Raw genomic sequence first — 8,058 nt, forward strand, 5'->3', positions numbered from 1 at the left:
TACTGTGTATACGAGTCAAGCCGTATTTGTAGGTCACAGATAGTCCATGTTTTCTGCCCAAGTGTCTTTAGTCAGCCTGCAAACCCTTCCAAGGCCTCAAACCAGCCCCCATCTGAAATCCCTCCCAGACTCCAGGGTCACAACCAGCACTCACCTGTGCATGTTGCCATTGGTGGTGAAGGACTGTCCACATACAGAACATTTGTAAGGCCTTTCACCTGAGTGCACCAGCATGTGGCGGTCAAGGGAGCTGGCTGAGCTCAGAGACTTTCCACAAATGCTGCAGGAATGGTCTGTCCCTCCAGTGTCAGTGTTATGCTAAAGAAAGCAAGGAGATTTTTTCACTGAATGCCGCTTCCGAAGTGCCAGTAAAATATTAGCAAGAACTATAAACTCCTTAAAAGTAGCTTTAGAGAACCACCGGGCACAATAATTTACGTTAAGGCATGCCTTGTATACACCTCTCCTCCCCAGCCCTCCCCGCCTCAACTCCACCCCCAGCCTTCGTTTTTAACTCCTTAATGCACCAGCACCAGTGGCTGTCCTGCCCGGCCTTCAGTGCCTGCCACATGCAGCGTTTCTGCTGGGGGTGCAGCAGAAGATAGGAAGGGCTCAGCAACAACCGATCAGACAAATGGTACCCTGGGATGTTTTAAGCTGTACAGCGGTTTGGGGTTGGTTGGGGTAAGGGGGAAAACAAAAAGAGGATGTAATTATGAACTTCATTGCAGAAGACACACACTTTAAAACAACACTCTTTAAAGATATTAATTTCAGCTGACTGTGTAGTAAGGAAACAGAAGAAAACGGCTTCTGAGCACACCTGCAGAATTCTCTGGCCATAAGAATGCTTTACAGGTCTAAAACAAGGCCATTAGGCTACTGTGCTCTATGTACCACTTTCTCACTTGCGTTCAGATACTTAAAGATTTCTTCACGCACCAAGGAAAAACAAAACCAAACCAAACTAACCAGGAGAGTAAGAAAAAAAAATTAAGTAACAGTTATGTACAGGAGGGACAACTGAAGTAAGAAGTGTCTAGTGCACTCAGAGCAATGAACACAACCTTAGCCTCCAAAGCAGAACTTCTCACGCAGAGAAGGCCAACCTCCTAACAAAGCATGCACACTTCAAAAGGAGCAGGAAGAAGCCAAGCTGACAAAAAAGTGCATCATCCATTAGAGAAGTGCATTCTTAATTCTGCCTGCCAAAACTATTATACCCTGTGACGGACTGAAGGCCTCTTCTGCACCAAGATAATTTAAAAACTGTGTCTTCCTGCTTCTAAATTTGCATACCCAGTGAAAAGATCTGTACTTGAACAGGACCTATGCTTCATGATGGAAGTGGCTTGCCGGATCCTTGGGATACCTTAAACTATGCAGAACAGGACATACATCCTTGTTTGAGCCACCGGGGTGGGGGGAGGAGTGTTGGGGAAAGAAGGGAGGAAAATTACCCAACCCAGGTTGGGTTTGTGGGGTTTTAAAAGAAAATACAGGCGGAAGGCTAAAATAAAAGCAAAACAATTGAATAAATTTACAATGGAAGCATTTCTGTTTTGCACATGGAATTGTTTTTCACCGCTGAAAAATACACCTTGGAAAAGCAGACACTCTTAATACCAGTAAGACATCAGGAGCCAGTACTCTGCGTACCTGACGAATGTGCATAGTTAGCTGGTGCTGTGTAGTGCAAATCTTTTCACAGAGAGGACAGGTATAGGAAGACTTCTCTTCTTTTGTTTCCTGTGAACAAAACAGAACAAAAAACTCAGAAGGAATATTGATACAAAGGAACTCAAGAGCTGTTACTTCTGGGCACGGACAAAATACAATCCATTGTAAGTACAAAGGCCACTGCTAACAGAACAACTTGCACATATACACTTCTCATCCTGATAAACCCCTCAGGGAAGTTGCAGAAACCTCTGAATTCATAAACAGGGGCCATTTCAACTACTGCAGAAGTACAGCAGCTGTTGTAACAGCACAAGGATGCTCAGCAGTAGCAGTTTAGGACAGGAAATGAAGGCAATTATTGCAACCAGCTCAAACTGCCAGGAGGAATTTAGGTGAGCAGAAAGTAATTCCTGGAACACCGCCAGAGTATGTGGGGAAATGCCACTTCCCAAAAGATCCTTAATAAGCGCAAGTTGTCAGGCTTCCACCCCATCTCAAATGCAAGGCACTAGCTCAGTGTCCTTTTCTAGGGCTGTATATTCTGCTCCGTGGCTGACTCAGAAGGAAGAGCAGCGTTTACTGAATCACCAGCACCATTTCCCTTAGCATCCTGTGTTTCTCCTGGAAGCATCCCATCCAGGCCCAGCCCTTCTCAAGCTTGCAAGATCCGATGAGATCATAGCAAGAAAGAGGTGACAATGCAGGAGTGTACGTGACTCAAAAAGAACACATTATGAACCCGGTTATTCTCCACCCAGGTGAGAATCAGGAGTAACCACAAGTACAAACAATAAAGCTGACCGGAGAGCTCAGCCTGACTGAAGTATGTCCTTGAGACGCTGAGCAGAGCCACTGCTCTTACAGCCATGGATGAAACGGGGCTCTCGCAGGAACCAAAGGTGCTGCCCGAGCTGCCCACAAGGATGGCTGCAGCAGGACACGCCTCACAAAGCAGTCCAGGTGCGGCCTCTGCACCTACACCTGCATAGCAAAAGGAAGGTGGTCTGGCACTGAACATTAAACCTACAGTTTTCTGTAGAATGACGCAAATCTTCACCAGCTAGATAGCTCTGCACCTGTTACCTACACTGCTGGTGAGGAGAGAGTACAAAACCCATCTCTGCGTGGCTGACGGGGACGTGTTCCACAGAACCTTTACCATTAGGTAAAAGCTGGAAAACAAGCAAAAATTTAAATCCCACCCTCAGTGCATTTTAGTTGGGAGAGGTTTGATGGGCGTGAGGGTGTCTATGCATCTCCTCTCTCGACACAACTCTTTTCTCCCATCACCTTCCCAGAAGTCATCTACTCAGAAGCAGCCATTTCCAGATTGTCAGACACAAGCACTTCTGGAGAACACTGAGAATGACTAACGTCTCTGTGACACATCCTCTGGCATGTCAGGAGTGAAGATGCTGACACAGTGTTAAAAAAAGGGTTTTTTAAGTCTCAATAAAGCAACATCTCCTCCTCCATGATTTGGGGAACCATTCTACAGAGTCCCCTATTAAGATCGAACACTGTTTTCAAAAACAGGGCCATGATAATTTTCTATTAAAATGGAAATCGACATGGATGAAGGGGTGGTTTTTCATTTTGCCTGAAGTAAACAAAACTTGTGACTTCACTTCTGCAAGGATCGGGACTGCAATGATTAGGTTCTCCCACCCCTCCCTGCTGTTTCTCCTGTACACCTTTTTCTGACTGTATTTCAGGGCTCTCCATCCTAAAGGCAATCACTGCAGGCCACGCACAGAGGCCAAGGCCTAATGTACTATCGCTCGAAAAACATTAGAAAGCAAGCAAGCAAGGTTGCCGTTACGAAGTCTGAAAACCCCAGGAAATGAAAATGCATTCTCCCAGTGCCTCCCCCTCACTTTTTATATACAAACATATCGTTGGCACACGTTCGTTCCATTCAGCTTCCAGAACTTTCATTTCACTATAAGCAACCTGCCTGTGTTCAGCTCCAGTCAAGTTGGCTCGGGACAGAGAACACACACACTGTGCCATAAGGAAAATCCCTGCAGCTGTGCTGACAGTTTAGATGGTGTTTAATCCCCAGGGTATTTCTGAGAAATTATCAACCTACTACTTTTTAGTTTGCCCCCACAACCTGCCCACCCCAAAACATGGGCTGCAGTTCTTCATGATGCACTCAACTGTTTCTAAGCCTGCTTTCCAGACTGCCTGCTCTTCGAACCAGCGAATTAACAGAAGATAGAGTAATTACTGGTTCATCTTGAAGCAAAGATCAGAAACACACTACGGCTCAGCCAGAGCTGATTAGTGTTGAATCTGGGGTTTATTATTAACTAAAACCCAAACTTTCTCCAGCAGCCCACATACTGTAACACGAGCAAATCAAGCAAATCCAAGGTAGCTCCAACAGTAAAGCTGTTGACTGACCCAATCCAGACGAAAAAAACATGAGCATCCCTGCTGTAAATCCACCCCCACACACCCATGTAAAATGCAGCATTCATCTACCCCAGCGGAGCCACACTAGGGAGAACACACTCCCTGAACTGAAAGACAAAATTAGCAGCTAATTCTTTAGCTACTCTCCTCTGGCAACACTGCTCTGTATTCAACTGATGGCAAACACTTCTGGAGTTGGGCACTAGGTCTGTTTGCTTTTCTACAGCTCAAAGGAACAGCTTTCTCACACTTTTTACCTTCTTTAAGAGCAAAGCAAATCAGAAGTTAAAATAGATGCTGCTTGATGTGAGAACACGTTTATTAGACTGGGTAGACTCGAGCCAAGAGAAAGTCAGCACTATAAAGAGAACCATAGACTTTGGGACAAAGGTTCAAGGCAAAATGTTTTGCTGCCAACTCATGAGAAACAGCAGTCGGACCCGGAAAACTTGCTAATTGTTATTACCCTTGAAATTACAATAAGGGGCATATTCTGACCAAAATCTGAGACCTGTGCACTGCTACACACTGAAACAGTTCAACACTTTGACTCTGGGACGCTAGAAGTGGGAATTCGCAGTATTAGACGTTGCTAAGCAGATTGATAGCCACTTAGTATTGCACATCTTCCTTGTATTTCCTCAGCAAGGCAGCCATTTGTCCCTCTGGCGATAACAATCTTTCAGTCTGAAAACAAATACGCTATTTACTATGTTTTCAATGTATTTGTTTATTTTTATGCTGTAAGAATCCCTCTTAATCCTGTCACATTTACTCTCAAGCTTCCTTTGATTCGATGCCCATTGAAATATCAGGTGGTATAAAGGTCACTAACACTAATAAACTTCCCTGAAGCCAAACCACATGGTATACCGGCGGAGAGCTGTGTAACGGCACTGCCCCCAAGACGAGTCTGAGCTCCAGTGCTGCACTGCATGGGATGAAATCAAGGAACCAGGGCAGCCCCTTCATGGACACATTGCCAATAAACCTGAAAGCCAAAGGGCTAGACAATATGATCCCACAAACGCAGTTGCCCATACTCTCCATTTAAGAATATTCATCTACAATTAAACTGCTTTAAACTCCTTTCAAGCAAATAAACCCAAGACACATCATAACTGTCAACCAGGCAGCTACCTGGCAGGCACTACTAGAGGAACACCACAAGTCACGCCTCTCAACCCTTCTGGTCCCTGTTACATCTTGATTCATCTATAAATTCTCTGTGCTTCAACACAAGCTCTGAAGTCAAATGGACACAGGGATTTGGGGTATTTCTTGATGTTTGCAGCAACTTCATTGGTAGAGCCTGGCCCAGCAGGAGAAAAACATGAATAATCACAGCTTTAAGTGATATGACCCCCTCCTTACGCCTGTTTACATCCATACTGCTATCAACTGGTGCTGTCAACCAGTAAATAGAAAAAACATAATAAAAGCTACACGTATTTGCTCTGCAAGATTTGCACAAAGCATTCTGCAATACTCTTCACTCCTTTATTAAGGATGAAGTAAGGGCAGCCTGCACTACACTTGTGTGCACTGAGCGTCCTGATGGGTGTTTCATTCTGGCACCACCTTTCACCTTAAATCACTTGGACCTTCCCCGGAGACAGCCACACACCTCATGAGGGGTCCCACACGACGGTTGGGCTAAACCCACTTCCACACCACTCTGCTCCTCTCTGAGCCGTTTCTTTTCTCCTAGTTTCATGAGATTAATTGATCCAACAGATTAGGCGAATGCAAGAGCCTCGAGAAAGGATGCAGCAGGGAAGAAGCAGCAATTCTTAGGTGGCTTTGCCAGTGTTGCTGGCATCTGCTAGGCCAGCTCACCACTGCATGACAGGGGAGCTCGTGCTCACAGGTTTTATGTGTGAATCCAAGCAAGTGGACCCTTTGATTCCCAGTTTTCTAAAGTTAATTTCTGGAGAGTGACGAGAAAACATACACAGAGGAGCAATGGCAGAGACAAGAAATACCTGCTGATGGAAAAACAGGTAAAACGAGCAAAGAAACATAATTCTGTCTTATCAGTTCCCTTGCAGCTGCTTGTCTCCCCTTTGCACTCCTTGCTTTGAGTTTACGTACCTGGTTCCTCCTGCCAATCCGATTTGGTGCAGGAGACTTTGAGGGAGATTTGACATTTTGAGAGTTACTGCCGTTTTCAGCAATATTCCCCACATTCATCACTGCTGACATCATGGCGTCAATGGAGGACAAGTCTGCTCCGTCCAAACTGTTTGGTGAACTTGGTGACGCCTTGTAGCTGTTTAAGCTTTCCAGCTGCTCCTCTGGAACTAAAACCAAAAACGCACAGAGAAGCTGTTAGGCCACCTAGAAAAAAATGAAATACTGTAGTATTTTCAGCTGCTTGTACCACGCATCGCGCTGCTGGACTGCCACGGAGCACAGGCCACCGCCCACTATAATGGGAGCTCTTGTAACAGGAAAAGTTCCTCATATCGGAACGCTGAGCAAAAGGTGCACATTTCTCCTCACAGGACATTCACAGCATTTTCATTTTCAACCTTAATTCAGCATGGGGCTTATAAAGTGATTTACCTCAAACTCACCTGCTGTGAACCGGCTCTATTTGTGATACCTGGTGATCACCGTGAACTGGTAGAGCAGTGCTGATGAATGCACGTTCTGGCAATCACAACCATTCAAGCGAGCACGTGTTGTGAGCAGAACTGCACAATTAAGGCATTGGCAACACAGAGTAGGGTACTGGCTTCTCTTTCTAGCATAACTTAAGCCAGCTCTGTATTGGAAGAAGCCAAATTAGCAAAAATCCAACCAAAACAAAAGCCCAAATCCCTCCAAATGCCTCTTTATTGCCACAGCTGGCATCTGGGTAGTTTTTTTACTCTTTGGTCTACTGAGCCATATTAGTCCATGGAGTGTATGTGTTACACCCACAACTAACGCAACAGCTAAAGCTGTTTGGATTCAGACTTCTCCATCACATTCAGGATGTAGCAGGCATGCTCCTGTCCAGATATCAAATTCAAAACACACCTAAAATCTCATCTCCAGTTTCTCAATATACCATGTCAAACACTCCAGTAAGGCTTTCCACAAGTTTGAAAAGGAAAATACTTTCAAACTGAACACTCCTTTCCCCCTAAAGAAGTCTCACAAACAAACAGGAACACACTGCAAGCCTATTTTTCTGTCACCTCTGGTGGAAAGCACAAAATCTTAATTAATGTGTGTTGTGAGAAAGTCACTGTAACTCACAAGGATATGAGGGGAAACAAGGAGGAACACACGTTTGTCTGTGAACATTTGATCTCTGCATAATACTGACTTGGGAAGATAAGTTTGAGGATTATAAACAGGTGGTTTTTTGAGGCTAACTAATGTGGTGCCAAGTTTCTGGGAGCCAAGAAAATCTTAGTTTGGAAGCCTGCAGTGGTAGTCAAGTATTTATGTGCCCATGCTTCTGCTCAACCTATCTAATACCCCTCAGACAGAAAACAGCTAGAGATGGGGAACGAAATGTATGCACCAGTGCTTCTGCCCAGTGTATCTTACACTCTTCACTCAGATAAGGAGTATGGATGGGTAGGAAATGTTTCTACAAGCCTTAATCAATGCCCTAATTTAGAGAGTCACACAGAGCTGGCCAAACCAGTTACCTTCATTTTTATCCCCTGGCTGACTGTGGCTCTCCTCTTGGTTGCTGGTCTCCTCACTTAGTGTACTATGCGTAGTAGCGTCTGGCTCTTCAGCCTCCTCTTCAGCAGCACCCTCTAGCACTACATGAGGGAGAAAGAAAAAAGAGAAAGGGAGTGAGTTCTTCTGGAAGCCATTTTAGCAAAGTAGGAATATAGTCCTTTAGTTGGAGGCTTCCCAACTGGTGCGTAAGTCTGGTGACAGAAGCATGTAAATGGTGCCAGCACAGCCCAGCACCTGCTGCCACCAGCGGGGAGATGCTGCTGC

The 8,058-nt window shown here is 45.1% G+C and overlaps 1 long non-coding RNA gene across 1 annotated transcript; it reads right to left on the reverse strand.

Moving 5' to 3' along the window:
- Positions 1–1,496: 1,496 nt before the first annotated feature.
- LOC104492801 lies at positions 1,497–7,874 on the reverse strand. The gene is made up of 3 exons (XR_727792.1): positions 7,755–7,874; positions 6,199–6,401; positions 1,497–1,749 (listed from the first exon to the last, which is right to left on the reverse strand). It is a non-coding gene; the product is annotated as an uncharacterized LOC104492801 (long non-coding RNA).
- Positions 7,875–8,058: the final 184 nt, after the last annotated feature.

This window comes from Buceros rhinoceros, unplaced genomic scaffold, assembly GCF_000710305.1.
Source record: "Buceros rhinoceros silvestris isolate BGI_N320 unplaced genomic scaffold, ASM71030v1 scaffold6664, whole genome shotgun sequence".
Classification (NCBI taxonomy): domain Eukaryota; kingdom Metazoa; phylum Chordata; class Aves; order Bucerotiformes; family Bucerotidae; genus Buceros; species Buceros rhinoceros.